The following is a 17974-nucleotide window of genomic DNA, read 5'->3' on the forward strand; positions in this document are numbered from 1 at the left end:
ACAGAATCTTAGTAAGTCAATTAATATCTATTTTATTTTATCAGAGTACTTTATTTCTTCTAGTCTTTATATACTTTCTTCTGTTTTTATCACCTCCCGACCATTTGTTTCTTTGTTTGCCAACATTTGAAACTGCAAATTCTTTACGGTACTATAAAACATGCTTTGTGACTATCATTTGTTTACCGCATAGATAGTAAACTTAAAATTGCGGCACCGTTCAAACGGTTTGGTGAAGCTAACATTAATGAAATAGAATTTTAGTACGACAATTAATATTTTATTGTATTGGAGTAGTTTATTTCGTCTAATCGTGAAACAATCAATTAAATCTCACTCGAGTTTTGATTTTCTCTAGATAAATCAAAATCTCTAGTGAGATTACTGTTGATAAAAGTTTTTACACTTGAGAAATACCATATTACCACAGTCTAGTATATATACAGTCACGAAGCTTGAGTTGTGATGGTGGTAGGAACAACAGACTGTGCCGGTACTATTTCCCATTGTCTGTAATGAGGCGATATTAGCGATCCTAGTGGTTAGCAACTATCTATGGATGGATATTTACTACGTATTGAACTTCGTGACTGTCTGGCCGCGAAACCAGGTAGCCCAGGTTCGATTTCCGGTCGGGGCAAGTTACCTGGTTCAAGTTTTTTCCGGGGTTTTCCCTTAACCCAATAGGAGCAAATGCTGGGTAACTTCCGGGTTTGGACTCCGGACTCATTTCACCGACATTAGTCCACACCTGTGGAGTAACGGTCAGCGGTCTGGCCGCGAAACCAGGTGGCCCGGGTTCGAATCCCGGTCGGGGCAAGTTACTTGGTTGAGGTTTTTTCCGGGGTTTTCCCTCAACCCAATACGAGCAAATGCTAGGTAACTTTCGATGCTGGACCCCGGACTCATTTCACCGGCATTATCACCTTCATTCCATTCAGACGCTAAACAACCTAGATGTTGACACAGCGTCGTAAAATAACCCAATAAAATAAAATAAATTCACCGGCATTATCACCTTCACCTCATTCAGACGCTAAATTATCTTAGCAGTTTATAAAGCGTCGTAAAATAACCTACATGAATATGAATAACAAAGGACCTTGCGTTCAGTTTTTTTTCAATGAGTTTTACCATGCGCCTGATATTGCCCTATAGAAATTTCTAGCTATAAGCAACCTTCTTCATATCCATTTGTTTTACATATTATCAAATATGATAAGATTTTGAAAACAAATTCTAAGTGTAACTATGTAAAATAACTGTATAAAGAACAGTGACACATCCAGAAAACATTCTACATAGAGTGGCATCATATTTTCTTGGGAAAACAAGAGACCTTACACAGAGAAATGGAGTTCAAATCTGTACTCCTATTTGCACTGGCATTTCTTTACTTTTCTGCAGGTAAATATGTTCATATTTTTATTATCATTATAGCCTTAGACTTCGTCACCTTTAACGTCATAACTGTACAATTTGAAGTCCATAAGATCACCTGCCTACGCATAGGTTTTTATTTTTAGCATGCAGTTGAGGCGAATAGAGATAATTTATTATTTCAATTAAAGACGGGAAGTAAGTCATACAGTTAGGAACAAAAAGAGAGATTATTTGAAGGAAAAACTGAATGAGGTAGAAACAAATAGCACGAATAAAAACATTGGAGATTTACATAAGGGTGTATAGGAATTTAAGAACGGATATCAGGCAAGGTTAAACGTGATCACGGATGAGAATGGTGACTTGCTTGCAGAATCTCATTCAATCCTGAACAGATGGGAAAACTATTTTGGGCAACTACTAATGTGCATAGGCCAAATATAAATGATCGGGACGAAATACAAACTGCTGGGCCATTTATACCCGAACTCACACTTTAAGTCGAAATTGCGATAGAAAATCTGAAAAAGTACAAGTCTCCAGGTATCGATAAAAATTCCAAAAGAATTAATACAAGAAGGTAGAAGCGCATTATCTAGCGAAATTTATAAGCTTGTACTTGCTATTTGGGAAAAGGAAATTGTACCAGAGCAATGAAAGGAGTCCATAATTGCACCTATTTTTAAGAAGGGGGGCAAGACTAACTGTAGTAACTTTCGAAGAATATCATTTTTGTTGACGTCGTTCAAAATGTTGTCCAATATTCTTTTGAGAAGATAACTCCTTATGTAGATGAAATTATTGGGGAACATCAACATGGTTTTAGACATAACAGATGGAATATTGATAAGATTTTTTGTATTCGACAGATACTGGAGAAAAAATGGGCGTATAAGGGTGTAATACCATACATCAGTTATTCATAGATTTCAAAAAGACATACGACTCTGTTAAGACGGAAGTTTTATGAAATATTCTTATTGAATTTGGTATTCCCAAGAAACTAGTTCGATTGATTAAAATGTATTTCAGTGAAACATACAGCAGAGTCCGTATAGGCCAGTTCCTCTCTGATGCTTTTCCAATTCGCTAAAGCAAGTAGATGCACCATCACCTTTACTTTTTAACTTCGCTCTAGAATATGCCATTAGGAAAGTTCAGGATAACACAGAGGGTTTGGAATTGAACGGGATACATCAGCTTCTTGTCTAAGCGGATGGTGTGAATATGTTAGAAGAAAATCCACGAACTATACTATTAGGGAAAACACGAACATTTTACTTGACGCAAGTAAAGAGAGACAGTTGTGTTAATCTCTCGGCTTATAGTCCACCGTCCATGTTTCTGTCCCATATAATACATCTATTTTCCTCGCTGTACTGAACTGAAATCTATTGATTCAGTATGAACTTCCTACCTATGGTACTTACTAGTTGACTTATATGCCAAAAAGGAGTTCAATTAACTTAATCATTTCATGATACCTTTCAGAACCAGTTCTCAATTTGCCCGTCAGTGAAGGAGAAATTTCAGTGAAGGTACGTAATAAAATCAATTTTAGACTATTATTATTATTATTATTATTATTATTATTATTATTATTACTGTGGTTTGCAGTAATGTACAGAAGCAAAACAGAAACAATCTCTATCAAAATGGTCTTTTCTTGGCAACAACCTTCCACCTCTGCGGCAGATACAGTAAAGTTCCTTCACAGTTGAAACTAAAATCCTAAATCGGCTATACAAAAAGAAAGGTTTTGTAACTTCAATAATAATAATAATAATAATAATAATAATAATAATAATAATAATAATAATAATAATAATAAAAATATTAACCAGAGGGGAGAGGGGAAACGGTAGTGACGGACAATATGGGCCAATGATTGTGGGGGTTACTGTTACCACAGTGTTACCTTCTACTAACGACGTCCGTCGAGAACTATACTGTTTTCGCTGTAAGAAAAATCCTAATGTAAATATAAGCACGTTGCTGCCATACCCGTGATTGGCTCCTGGTCGAAACGCTCACATGACGCAGGAAAATATAGTTCGTATTTGGAAACCATAATCTTGTATTATTTGAAAATAAAAAATTGAATTCTAGTTGTTAAATACGATGAAACATATAACTTCGCTCATATGTAAAATGCTACGTAAAAGAAAAACTATGTTTATATATTGTTATGTACAATGAACGCGGATGAATACGAACAGTAACACCGCGGTAGTCTGTTCTTGTAACAAGCTGGCGTCACTTGAGCTCGTAGTTGTTCACGTAAGCACGTGGTACTGAAATATGGCTTCTGTATGCTCGGTGTGTGTGGTTATTAATCATAAGAGTGGAAACCCTCTCAAAAGCGGAAAAACAAATAGTCTTAAAGGTATATAATAAATTGAGTTTTAATTACAATAATTATAAAGTAAATGTTTCCTAAACAAACGGATGCACAATAGTGAGGTTAGGTCTACTTGACGATTAACGGGAAATGTTTAACATGAAACAGAATGTACAACCACAGTCTACTATATACAGTCGCGAAGCTTGAGGTGATTTTTTGCAAATCTCGTGATAAAGCGCTCCAAGCGGTTAGCAACTAGAAACAATAGAGTGTCCACGGTCGACTTTGGACTGTGTCGTATTTCCATCGAGTGTTAGCTCGTTGCGTATTTCACATTGATGCTTGTGAAATGTTCGTTATTGGTTGTAATGAAAATGTTAATGGCTAAAATAAAATAATTGGAATAATAATATTTTACTAGAGACGTAGAAAAATTAAGTTTGTTTTAATGAAATTTATTGATCACGTTTTATTTTCAATTCTGGTGGGATAATTATTGCTTAGGCCTACTTTTTTTTTCAAAGGATATGTTTTTAATTATAGCTGTTAATTTTGTTGTTATTTTTATTTGTTACTTTACTAGAGACGTAGAAAAAGTCTGTTACAATAAAATTTATTGATCACGTTTTATTTCCAATTCTGGTGTGATTATTATTGCTTAACCTAACCCCACTTTGTTAACTACGTAAGCCTACACTACAAGTACCGGTACACGTAAGTTACTCCATTAATTCATATTTCCATTATTATTGTTGTAAAGGGAAATGCAAATTAACATTTATTGGTTTCATGGTTAATTATCGCTATAATCTTGAATGGGTGAAGCGATTATAGTAAATTTCAGTTCGTTTTGCACAAACAAAAATAATATTAACCTATTTCTTGCAGGTATCTTCCAGTTTATGATGAAATTTAATATACTTCATTAAAATAATAAATTAACTTTATGCATTTAATATTTCAATAATGGAAGGAAGGTGTTAATTTTTCCAAAAGAACACGACAACGAAAGTGTAACATATTTTATCGTCTGCTAGGAGAGAGATCTGCGATGATAAGGCGATAGTAGCGATCCTAGTGGTGGGCAACTACCCATGTTTGCATTTTTACTACATATTGAGCTTCGCGACTGTATATAGTAGACTGTGGTACAACAGTAGGAGGGAACACGTACTGGGAATCTATGGCGCCAAACAGCGGCCAATGAAGCCTCACTTCAGCCACGTGCTATTGTTTACATTAGGATTTTTCTTACAGCGAAAAGATTATAGGTACCTTCACTGATCGAGCTCGCAGATTTAGGCCGCGACTCCGACCACTGAAAAGGGGTTTGAAGGAAGGACTAGTGTTGAAGATGAGTGTGAAAAGTTGAAGTTAGGAGTGCTGCAGATGTGAAGAGTCGAGGCGAATAAGAGAAGGTGATATGTGAATAATTTGGAAATTGGGGTATTCCTCCCCAAGTCTCTACTTAGTAAGGCCAGTCGCGGTTCCGCTCCTCACATAATTAGTGACGTCACGGGCCCGGGGAGAAAGTAGCCGGCCATGACAGTACCACGTGTTCCGTCTAGGGGTGTAGAACATTTTCCTTTTGCTCAAACAAGTGTCGCGAGGTTGGAAGGTAGGGGGATGACCGTCTTCCATCTGTAAGATTTACCAATGTGGTTGGCGACCAGAGAATATAGTGAGGATCAGGTAAATGTAGTTCCTAAAAATCTAATTTGGCCGTTTCTTCAGTGTTGCCAACTAATACCAGATATCACCAAAGAGGGTAAAATCACAATGCTACGTACTGAAATAATAATAAAAGGTAAAAGGTATCCCCGTAACATGCCATGAAGGCACTTGGGGGGGGGGCATGGAGGTAGAGCCCCATGCTTTTCATGATCTCGGCACTAGAATGAGGTGGTGTGGTCGGCACCACGCTCTGACCACCTTTTACCCCCAGGAAAGACCCGGTACTCAATTTTACAGGAGGGTGAGTGAACCTCGGGGCCGTTCTGAAAGTTTAGCAACGAGAAAAAATTCTGTCACCACCTGGGATCGAACCCCGGACCTTCCATTGAAACAATAATAATACTAATAATAATAATAATAATAATAATAATAATAATAATAATAATAATAATAATAATACGGTATTAATAATAACAATGTCTTGCTTATTTACCACAACTCATCTTTATGTTGCGAGGTGTTTCCTAATTAATGTTTCAATAATTTATAAAATAGTATATTTTCCTCCTGGACTTCTCGCATAATTTGTTGATACTTAAAATGAATTTTGTCTCGCAACATGAAATTCATTGCTTTGACTATACAGTTTACGATTAATGAGAACTAACCTAAAAATATATTTAATTGCTTGCATTTTCATCAGTTCCTTCACTGCAAAACGAAATTGTTGCTGCCAACATAACAGTTAGAAAATAACTGCCAGTTGTCAGTACCCGAAATTCGAAACGAAGTTGGTAAAAGAAAATTCAACCTGAGAGCTAGAAAATCACTATAATCCACTAGCACATGTAGTAATAGGGGAAGAATGGTTAGGTTTCACCCTTAGGGTATTCAGTAAGCTGATCCGGACTATAAGTGAGGTAGCCTCGCAAGGAGAATAAATGAAAGAAATACAGTAATTTAAAAATTCATATTTATGCTAAATAAGCTTCTCGGTATGATTGCCATCAAACCAAAGACGAAAAATCTCATTGAAAGTGATATTACCGTGTGTGTATCGAATACAGGGTCCAGATTTAAGAGCTACGTTCTGAAAAACAGGCACATTTGTTGGATTAATAAAATTATATTTTATTGTATAATAGCGTGGATTGCATTTTTTAAATGAAGGTGGCTAGTGCGGAAAAGTTGCGACTTGTGGCAGAAAGACTGCAGATGAGAGAAAAATAAATTTAGCCACTATCTTGTGTCTCCGCATCAAGTTTGAAAATGGCGACAAATCACGTCTAAACTTGTTATTAAGCTTCATAAGTTAAAGCATTGAAAAATAAAACTTCTTAATTTAATAAGTTTTAATTATAATTAGTGCGAAACGAAAGTGTGGCATCAGCATTCATAAAGTAAAATAACTAACAGAAGTACAGTCGAGAATGTAAGAAACTACCGATGTCCCCGATGAATTATAAGTGAAACGAAGAAATACGGAAGCAGCTGCCTTGCCGAAAACCATTCACAACATATTTTGCGTTCACATTAACGGACTTTGTGTTTAATATTCAAACATAACAGGATCTCCAACATCTAATCAATGAGCAGCTAAGTGGCTAATATGACTAATATGACTACTTTGTCGTCAATATCACCATTACCACCACCATCATAATCATCATCATCATGAACAGCACGGTGGACAAATCCTTTCCCGTCATTCAAGTTTATCATCTTCGGGACCATCTCGTAGTTCAGTGGGTTGTAAGCAAGGGTTTGTATCGTCAGACGTCTAGATTCATTTTTAAAATATGACTGCACCAATTCTTTTTATTTTTTTTATTTCACCTTTTAAATCATATATTCCCAATTAATTTATAATAGTATGGCTAGACTACTAATTTCATCTCGGAGCGTATAGTCTGCAATTCACGTTATAAATCTCATTTCGCCTGTCTCAGTTTTTCTCTCGTCCGATCTATTGAGTGGACAGCTTTCAGATCCGTACTTTACATAGGTACTGCCATGGTTTTAGACTATTTAAAGTGTGTCTTTCTTGTTTTCTTACCAGATATCGTTTTATTGTACCACACATATATTTAAATTTATTCAACTTATTTTATACACCTTAAACTTTATCATAAATTCTGCTGCAGCTCAAATAATTAAAATGGTTGACTTGTTCTATAATTGTATTGTTAATTATTATCTTCTTATCGCATTACAAACTTTATTAAAAATTACACAATTTTGTCTGACATTTCTAAACTAATATTCTGCAGCAACCTCGCATAACTGCTGAGCGAATATCTGTAACTCATTCTCTAAATTGGCAAATATCACTTTATCATTTGCAAACATTATACATTTTAAAATCTGTGAACTTAATTTGAAATGTTTTGATATTGTTTTGTCATTTAGTCAACGCTGCATCAATATAGGCCTAGAGGGTTAGTTAGTTATCCCCACACGCCAAGTTTCATGTCACTGAAGCACATGCTTCAAAAGTTATTTAAGGTAGTGCGGGACTTTTGACTAACCCTGTAGATCAGGCCTGCACAAACAGCGCTCTTCGGAGCGGGAGAGCCGAGTTTACCGCTCGCCGAAACGGAGAGGAAGATACGTCAGAATGACATAGACTTGCTATAGGTAGACGAGAGGGAAACGACCACTCAGTGGAGTGCAGTGTGTATTCTCGGTAACTGTTTCACGTTGCTTACCTACTGATACAGTACAGTATGGAGGAATGGAGGAATCTAAAAGACGGAACATAACATTTAACATTTAACTATTTACAGCTCGAACTTATTGCTCTTCAATGTTACCTAAGGGCTAAAGATCGTTTGAATAATACTACCAGCCTGGTTGAGTTTTACAAGACTGAACATTAGCAATAATATCCACGACCACACAGGCTGGCTGTGAAAATGATTGCTATGTTTGGCGCAACATTTATATTTGTGAGCAATTGTTTTCTTATAATCAACTTTAATAAAGGCAGGCATCGAACATCTGCAACTGATGTTTCATTACGATCAATAGGCTACTGTTCCTTTCAGCTGCCAAAAGCATAAAACCTCGTTTTGATGTACTGATAAATAAAAATATAACAAAATGATATTGTACATTTAAGTAGCTATAGAATTTCTATTATTTCTGTAAAATAAATATTTCTTTATTAATTAATAATAGTCCAAGATAGTTTTGCAAACACTGAACGGGAATTCATTTCATAAGCACTCGTAATAATACTTCCTTATGTGTACATTTTGTACGAGATCAACCCTTCTTCCAGTCTACCCTTATACAGAACGCTGCTAATATCTGCATTCCGCTCATGAGCTGTAAGCCGGCACGGAGAGCGAAAACCTTGTGCAGACGTGCTGTAGATGTTTCGAATCAGGTAACCTCATTCCAGTTTATAGGTAGCTGAATTACTTAGCCCAGTGATAATTATAGGGGAATTAGTCTTTAACGTCGGCCTACAAAATCTATGCAAATATTATTTGTAGACGGCTCAACATCACCAGTGAAGTTCTACTGAAAGAGGAGCAACATGGCTTCAAAAGGGCGATCGTGTATGGACTGTGTTTTCATAATGAAGCAAGTTATACAAAAGAAAAAAATGAGAATATAACCTTGAAACCTATATTTTATTTATTAATTATTTATTGTAAGCCATTTGATGGGATTTTAAGGAACAAGCTATGGGTATCATCGAGTAATGAAGGATATCCAAAATATTCCTATTTCATTCTAGCCACACAGAGCCTGCACGAAAAAAATATATATTACTCTTGATGATTGAAAGATATAAAAATTCTAATCTAGGAACTAGACAAAGGTGTCCGGATCGGCAGGCAAACGCTCCAGCTGAATGATCTACGACAGCCGTGGCGAGAACGCGACTCGCGAGACATTGTGGCTCGTAGTGATAGCTGTGCATTTCGCTTGCTTCTGACCTCCGCCAATCCCCACCCTCTCACTCACTGGAGTCAAACTCCGCTCCATTTGTATTTGTCTCTGACCTGCGAGTGGCATATGTCTCTCTCGAAACCATGTACGAAAGTTCCAAGTAGGATGGGAGGACGCATTTTTTGCTGTCAATATGATGAGAATATTAAATGTATGATTTGTTCACAAGTATTACGAGGAAAACAGTTGTATAACATAAAACGGCATTATACTACATGTCACTGATGAAACATTAAAAGGTTAAGTGTTATTGTTATCTTCATCATCATCATCATCATCATCATCATCATCATCTCTGTACGTCGACCCTTTTTCAACAGATGTACGAATAATGCGGTTAGCTCTTCAATTTGAACTCACTGATTTACTACAGTATGTGATGTCCAATGAAAGCTAGATGTAAGGACTTGACAAATGTTGAACTTTCAAATCTTTGCCAAAAAATAAATATCCGAAACTTCGTTCTTTCGCTTGCTCTGTTGAAGTCATGTTCGCTACAACTTACGTTTGTGAAAAATTATTTTCATCAATTAAAATAGTAAAAACCAAATGTAGATCACGACCGACAGACAAATACCTTCGTGATCAACTACGACTGGCAGTAAGTGACATAATTCCTGATTTTGAAACTTTGTCGCAGAGGCATTCTGAAGACAGTTAATTTTAGGTTGTGATATTGTTCATTTATTATTCATTTCTTTCTTCGTTACACGTACTAAACATTAGTTTGTAGCCTTGTACTGTATAAAATTATATTTAAGTGCTTGACGTAAGGAAAATGAAGATCCGTTAATAAGTCAGACAGTTGCTTCACTTCCCCTTCGGGTGTCCGCCACCCTCCATAGGTGCTATGCACGTTGCAGGTTATACAGTGGCTCGGCGCACGATTACATTTTCGCTACCGCTGATCTACGACGGTGGGCTTATTGGCTTATTGTCCACACGGTGGTTCTGTCTATCGTATTTACGCTATGGCATTACAAAACATGAAGAGTCAACGACAGACCCTTACATTCTATTCGAAGAATTATTCACAGCACGTACAGTACGATGTTAATTCAGGTTTGTAAGTAATATTAAAATAGGCCTAATTTGGAAATGTAAATAAATGTAAAGAATGGTTTAAATAATTGTAAATAAGTGTAAGTAAATGTAAATACTAAATGTAGTATATCTGTAAAACAGTAAGCGATAGCGATAGGAAATTAAGATTTTATAATAGTATTAAGTTTTTTGACTTGTTCCATATTCTAGCTGTAAGCAAGTATGAATACCATGGAATGTTAATAAATACAATACAATACACGTTTAAGTTGACTTCGCACACCCCACGTTCCCCATCTCCATCTCAAATGTTCTGCAGAGCATCCCTTATTTCCTGATTAATTTTTGCGAGCTTTTACTGAATCATTCTGTAGTATCTGGGTCTTAATTTTTGGCCTTACCTCCGGAAAGCTTTTTTCTGTTATGTGACGACTCTCACATTACAGTATGTATATATTTATCCTGTTTTACTTCACAGGAAGATACAGATGAGAAAGCTGAGGTTGATAACGTCCTAGATCCCGCAGAAAATCCTGTCGGAGATAAAAGAGGAATTGCACCAAGAAACACGGATATTCCGATTTCCCATTCACGACAATGGCAACTCCAGTTTTTAGAGTATGATTATGACGACGGCATTCGACCAGGCTTTACTTGGTTTAGACCACATGATACTCTACTGGGATAAAAGCACTACTATCTTTTTAAAATTAATTATCATATTGCAGCAAAACCTTTTGAAATTGTCCACCTGTGTAACATGATTAAATTTTTATGAAACCGGCAAATTTTCTTAATTTTTGGCCATTATATCCGGAAAGCTTTTTTCTGTTATTTTACAACTCACACATTTTCTATATACATAATTTGAACTGGTAATGGAAATTACGGGAAAACGGCTGAACGGATTTTTATAAATGACCCCTCTTTTTGAAGCTTAGAGCTCAAAGTTTTTCGGAAAAATAGTAGTTTTCAGTGAAATGTCAATTTTTCAACATAATTTTCCTATTTTCCAAAATCCATCTGTCGTCAGTTTTGAGAACTAGCAAAACTAGCTAATTGCATTTCAGAATAAACACAAAACACACACTACAGTAAACAATATTACACGAAGGCCATGATCTGCAAGAATGCTGACATATTTAGAGCTCAAATTAAATTGGTATTAAAAACTTAACTTACTGAAAATAATTTATAGGTTGGATTCTGTGGTATGTAATTTTCTGGGTACAGCTGTGTATTGGATATTAAAAACTACAAAACTTGAGGTGGTTTGATGACATTATTACCATTAGAAATGAAATATTATTGTAGTGAATGCCATGATGTTACTATTTTTTATTAATTATACATATTAATGCTATATTGATGATATGAAAGTGAAACGTTTTGGGGTTTTATAAGTAGATGTAGAGAATAACTTAAATTAGATTTTGATTTCTATATTTTACGGAGTAGCGGCTATATAGTATATATAGGCTAGTATATGTTACTGAAAGATATAAAACTTACGTAAGATAATAATATTATTAACAATCAAATATTTTTATAGTTATTAATTAAGTTGGGTTGGGTCTTTTTCATATATTTAATGGCGGTGTGGTGTAGATATTTATATGCGTGGTTCTCTTCAGTATTGGCTCGAGAGAGAGAGTATCTTTCATTATTATGGAAGCAAATAACTTTCAGAATGTCTGGTATTCTTCACTGAAAATAAATCTGAAAAAATGTTTATTTGAACGTCTAATGAACTTAGTCTGCAGCATTTGCTGCACAAGCCACTAGTTATGTATATATTTGTCCTGTTTTACTTCACAGGAAGATACAGATGAGAAAGCTGAGGTTGATAACGTCCTAGATCTCGCAGAAACTCCTTCGAAAATAACAGAGGAACTACGCCAAGAAACACAGATATTCCGATTTCCCAGTCACAAGAATGGCTTAGCCAGATTTTAAAGTTTCGGATTGCACCAGGCTTCACTTGGTCTAGGCCACTTGATTTCTTTTAGGATAGAACTTCCAGTTTTTTTAAGTCATCATATTACAGTAAAACCTTTTCAAGTTGTCCTCCTCTGTAATAGTACTAAATTTTTATGAAACCGGCAAATATCCATTTGCTTATATATAACCAGTTTCATAATATTTTACCCACTTTTCACCTTAACTTCACCAATGTAACGGTAGTTGTTCAAAATGTTCTGTAGTATTGTACTACATAAATTCCACATAAATTTACCAACGTTAACTTTCAAGCATCTTTAAAACTTTCGCCCAAGGCTTACTTTTCAGTTTTTCTGCCCTGGGTCCACCTCAACAATGAATTGTGTTGAAATTAGGAATACCATATCGACAAAGGAAGAAGAAAAGTATTCTTTGTTGTTTAGTCAACTGTTTAATGATAGTTGGAACCTTATAAATGACACCAATAAGGCAACATTCCTTAGTAAAGTACTGCGTTTTGTTACCGAGTCTCCAAAAAACTCGTAACAATATACGAGGCGCATCCAGAAAGTAAGTTTCCCTATTTAAAAAAAAAAAGAACACGCATTTTCAGGAAAACATTTATTGGCAACAGGTACAGCAATGTTTCAGATATTTTTCAACATAGCCACCATCAGAATTGAGACACTTGTCGTATCGTGGGATCAACTTTTGTATCCCTCTATCGTAGAACTCTGCCGCCTGTGAATGGAACCAGCGTGTGACAGGCGTCTTCAGCTCTTCGTCGTTGCCAAAACGCTCACTGGAGGACAGGAATTTCTTGAGGTGCAAGAAAACGTCAAAATCGCTGGGAGCATGATCAGGACTGTAGGGTGCGTGATCAAACAACTCCCAGGCAAATTCCGTCAAAACAGCTGCTGTGCGCCGAGCCGTATGTGGATGGGCATTGTCATGGAGGAGCACAACACCTGCAGTAAGCATTCCACGCCTCTTGTTTCGAATGGCACGTCGCAATTTTCGCAGTGTTTCACAGTAACGGTCAGCGTTCACTGTTTCACCTCTTGGAAGGAAGTCAATGAGCAGAATGCCCTTCCTGTCCCAGAACACCGTGCACATCACTTTCCGTATCGACAGCGTCTGTTTGAATTTCGTCCTGACCGGAGATCCACTATGCCGCCAATGCATTGACTGCTGCTTGGTTTCCGGGGTGAAGTGCGAAATCCAAGTCTCATCGCCCGTGACGATCCTGTCGAGGAACTCGTCGCCGTCATCGTGATACCGTTGCAGAAATGTCAGTGCTGCTACTAAACGTTGCATTTTGTGTTCGGGTATCTGGTTTTTCGGCACCCACCTGGCACACACTTTTTTGAACAGCAGGTGCTTAGTGACAATCTCGTGCAACAAGGATCGCGATATCTGCGGAAAATGGCTGCTCAGCTCCGTAATCGTAAAGCGACGGTTCTCCATGATGCACTGCCGCACCATCTCAACACGATCATCATTGATGAGGGACGGTCGCCCACTGCGCTCTTCATCATGGACACTTTGACGACCTTCGGAAAACTGCCTACACCAGCGACGCACCATCTGCTTACTCATGATGTTCGGCCCATAGACCTGACAGAGCTGCCGATGAATTTAAATTGGCGCAATGCTTTGTGCATTAAAGAACTTTATCACCGACCGAACCTCGCAGGCGGCGGGAGAAGGAATAAGAGCTTCCATTTTGGACCACTGCTGCCACGCTACTGGCACCAGGCGGGACTTGTCTGGCTGGCATATGATTGATACGTCATAGATCTGTTACGCATTCGCAATTGACACGGCTAATTACGTTTACTTTCAAGGGGGAAAAATTGGGAAACTTACTTTCTGGATGCGCCTCGTTGGTAGAGCCCGATCGCAAACTCGTGTCACTAACATGCGCGAGCTTCTTTCTGAGTCTTAGGAGTTGGGGGTTCTGTGTGTGCGGGTGACTGCTTACTCATAGAGCGTACTGTTCAACCCCCCCTCCCCCCAACAAGACTATTGGGCGAGTCCACGTAAGTGGCTGTCAATAGGAATATCCTGAACTAACACCAACAGATAGCGCATGTGTACTTTGAGGGATGCGCTTTGCTTGTGCATTTGTTTTTCGATATATAAACATTGAGAACTTACGTACCGGTAGTGTATTAGTACTTAAATACACTTAAAAACAACTCAAAATGTCAAATTTTTGTTGTGTTCCTATATGTAAAAACCAGGGGAAAGCCTTTTGTCTTCATTCAGATCCCAAAATATTTTGAATATATGCTTTAAACTTTAAAAATCCAACTAATTAAATTGCGCCTCGAAAGTAACTAAGTGTTCGCATAGGCTTCCGCGGCTGGTGTACATGGTGTGTGAATAAGCTTCAGGGCTTCTGCCGCGTTGTCTTGGTGTTATTGGCTGACGTTTCGACCGCTGTGTTGTGGCCATCTTCAGAGCAAGTGTTGGAACATCCAACAACTGCTCTGAAGATGGCCACAACACAGCGGTCGAAACGTCAGCCAATAACACCAAGACAACGCGGTAGAAGCCCTGAAGCTTATCCACACACCAACTAAGTAACTACTTCAAATAAGGAATTGCTGGCTACAGTTTCAGTTTGGAAGAGGAAAAAGAAAAATTCATGAAAACATACGCAACCTCGACAGCAAGCTATGTTAGCTTTGATTATATTCAGTACTTCTTGGAGTCTCCGAAGTTTACGCCAGCATTTTACGCCTAAATCAATTATATCACTCAAAAATACGTTATCTTTTTAAGAATTCTTGGTTGCTTCGTGTTTCTAAGCGCTGTGTAGTGTATCCGTGATCCATTTTTGTAATAGTATCACCACAGTCTAATACATGTATTAGACTGTGGTATCACCTCAAGTTCTGAGAATTGCTAGGCATATCAGTGTTATTATCAGAGAGAATAAATTAACATGGACAAGAAGGAGAGATCTTGCAACACATAATTAGGAATGTTTATTGTTGTTGAAGATGATTTCATTCCACGCTTTGTTTGTGAAACACAACAGATAAGAGCTCGGGTATGAAAATTATTTAATTTAAACAAATCTCTCGACTCTCGCTCATGTCTATCAAGTAAGGCAATATATCTTGTTGTGACTTCCTGTTATCGGGCTTCGTCAATCGATATCATTAAAGATATACTGAAAGATGGTGGTTAAAAAACGATTTGGCTTTCCTATTAGCAAATCTAAGCTTTTTGTGTGACACTATAAAAAACTCGAAACATCCAAAAACCTGTTGTTCTGAAACAGGGAGGTGCGTGCCGTGGAAATTAAACTAGACTCGCTACCAGGTTCAGAAGTACAAGTACTAAGGGACAAATTCCAGAATGTGTTTGGAAAAAACAGTGAATATAAAAAATGTGTAAAGTTGTTCAAGTATTGGAGGGTGTGCCTGTAGGTGAAATTGACGGTGTTTGTGTTTGTGACATTCCTCTCTTTAAATATGCACGTCTGACGTCCTGTGTTGTGGAAAGATCGTTTTCACAGTATAAGTTGTTGTACAGAGATAATCGGCATACATTTGTGATGGAGAATTTGGAGATGATCTTTATTGTTCACTGCAATTCTCGGCCAACTACTAGCATTCAAGTGTTGATGAGTACCTAGTAACATTTTTTTTCTAGCTAAGTAAGGTATTTTTGTCATATTTAAAAAAATATATATTTTTTATTTTTAGCAAATATTGTCGTACATTTTAGCACATAAAAATAAATATATTTAAATTTTTAGAGCATAAAAATCCGCTCCCTAACCATATCATACTTTTCCTCCTTCATCCAAGAATGGATAGAGACTTCTTACGTCCTTTTCCTTGAAGGGGTTAATAGGTAGTGGTTTCATTTGTGGTGGATTCAAACTCTTCATCTCTAACAATTCCAATGGAGTCTTTCAGACGTTAATGTGAATGAAAGATGATAAGTATGAGGCTGACTTTGAAACTATGCCAGATAACTATACAGAAGCTGTTGGTATTTAAGCAACAGGAAAGTCACTCCTTTGCAGAGAAGAAGCAAGAAGGGAATCTTGTTTAATTTTAGCACCCATATCCCAAAATAATCGAAGAATGGATTGTTGATCACCTTCGAACATGATGCGATGACACGTTTTAAGAAAACACTTTCTTATCGAAACAAATGGTTTTCCTGCCATTTGAGTTCCTTTAGAAGTCGGGTATGATTTAACACTCTTTCTATTAGTTTTCCGTTCTTCTGTCTTCCACTTGATTTTGTCCACAGCTTTCTTTTCTCCTTTGTTGTCAGACATAATTCGATTTAAATCCTGTCCAAATTCAACCTCGCAAATTTCTAGCGCAATAATTAATAATAGATCCCTATTAGAAACAACAACAACCAAATTTCTTGGCTTAAAAATCGATAATGTGTTAAATTGGAAAAATCATATTAAAGAAATTACCCCCAAACTAAATTCAGCTTGTTTTGCTATTAGGTCTATGCAAAATATAGTAAATATCAATACTTTAAAAACAATATACATTGCATACTTCCACTCGGTAATGAGTTTTGGAATAATATTCTGGGGAAATTCCACAGATAGTAACAATATATTTCTATTACAAAAAAGAGTGATTAGAATAATAGTAGGTGCCAAATCTACGAAATCTTGCAGGACTATTTAAAAAAAACTACAAATAATTTCCATGGCTTGTCAGTATATCTTTTCATTAATAATCTTCCTCGTATGTAACTAATTCAACAGTTCATAGCATAAATAGGCCTACACGTAAAAAAAATGACTTTCATACTCCATCGGAAAGTCTATCGTGCTATGAAAAAGGAGTGCGTTATATGGCAGTAAAAATTTTTAACAGCCTCCTTATCGATATAACAAATGAAACTCAAAACATAAAATTATTTAGAGCCAAATTGAAGAAGTACCTAATTTCTCACGCCTTCTATTCTGTAGGTGAATTCATGACATTCAATAACACTTCATGAAATTGATACTAAAACTATGTGTTGTACTATAGTATAGAATTCTTTAGTTGGCAGAGAAATTTAGACAGAGAAAGATATAGTTCTTACCTCACACTCACTCCGTGGCTAACCGGTCTTCTGTGGGGGGGATGGTGGCAAGAGACAGAAACCCTCCATGAAATTATTTGTATATGCAGTGGCGGATTCTTCTACTTTCATGTTGTCACTATCAGAGTCCAAACTTATTACGAAACGATCCACCGCCTTGTCAATCGTTCCATCCCTTTCCCAATAAAAATCCTCTTCCCTTTTAACATGTTCACACGCATTTTTCCAATTCTCTGGCGTGATCTTGGACAACGCTTCTTAACTAATTTTATAGCTTCACTGGATTTGAAAGATAAACTGTGTTTAGCGACATCATTTTTCACTTGTGCCCAGATGAACTCATTGACACTAAAATTGCAGTGGTGTGGTGGCAGTCGCACTAAGGTATGCCGGTGTGGTTCACTTTGAGCTGAGGTATCCAGTTCGTACCTTACCATTTAATTTTATTATTATGTCGTACAGTACGATTTTTGTCGCCTTTGGGTCGTACTCTATGTTGTTCTGACGTAACCAAGACTGCATGTCTGATTTAGAAGA

Source organism: Periplaneta americana, chromosome 2 (assembly GCF_040183065.1).
Source record: "Periplaneta americana isolate PAMFEO1 chromosome 2, P.americana_PAMFEO1_priV1, whole genome shotgun sequence".
NCBI lineage: Eukaryota > Metazoa > Arthropoda > Insecta > Blattodea > Blattidae > Periplaneta > Periplaneta americana.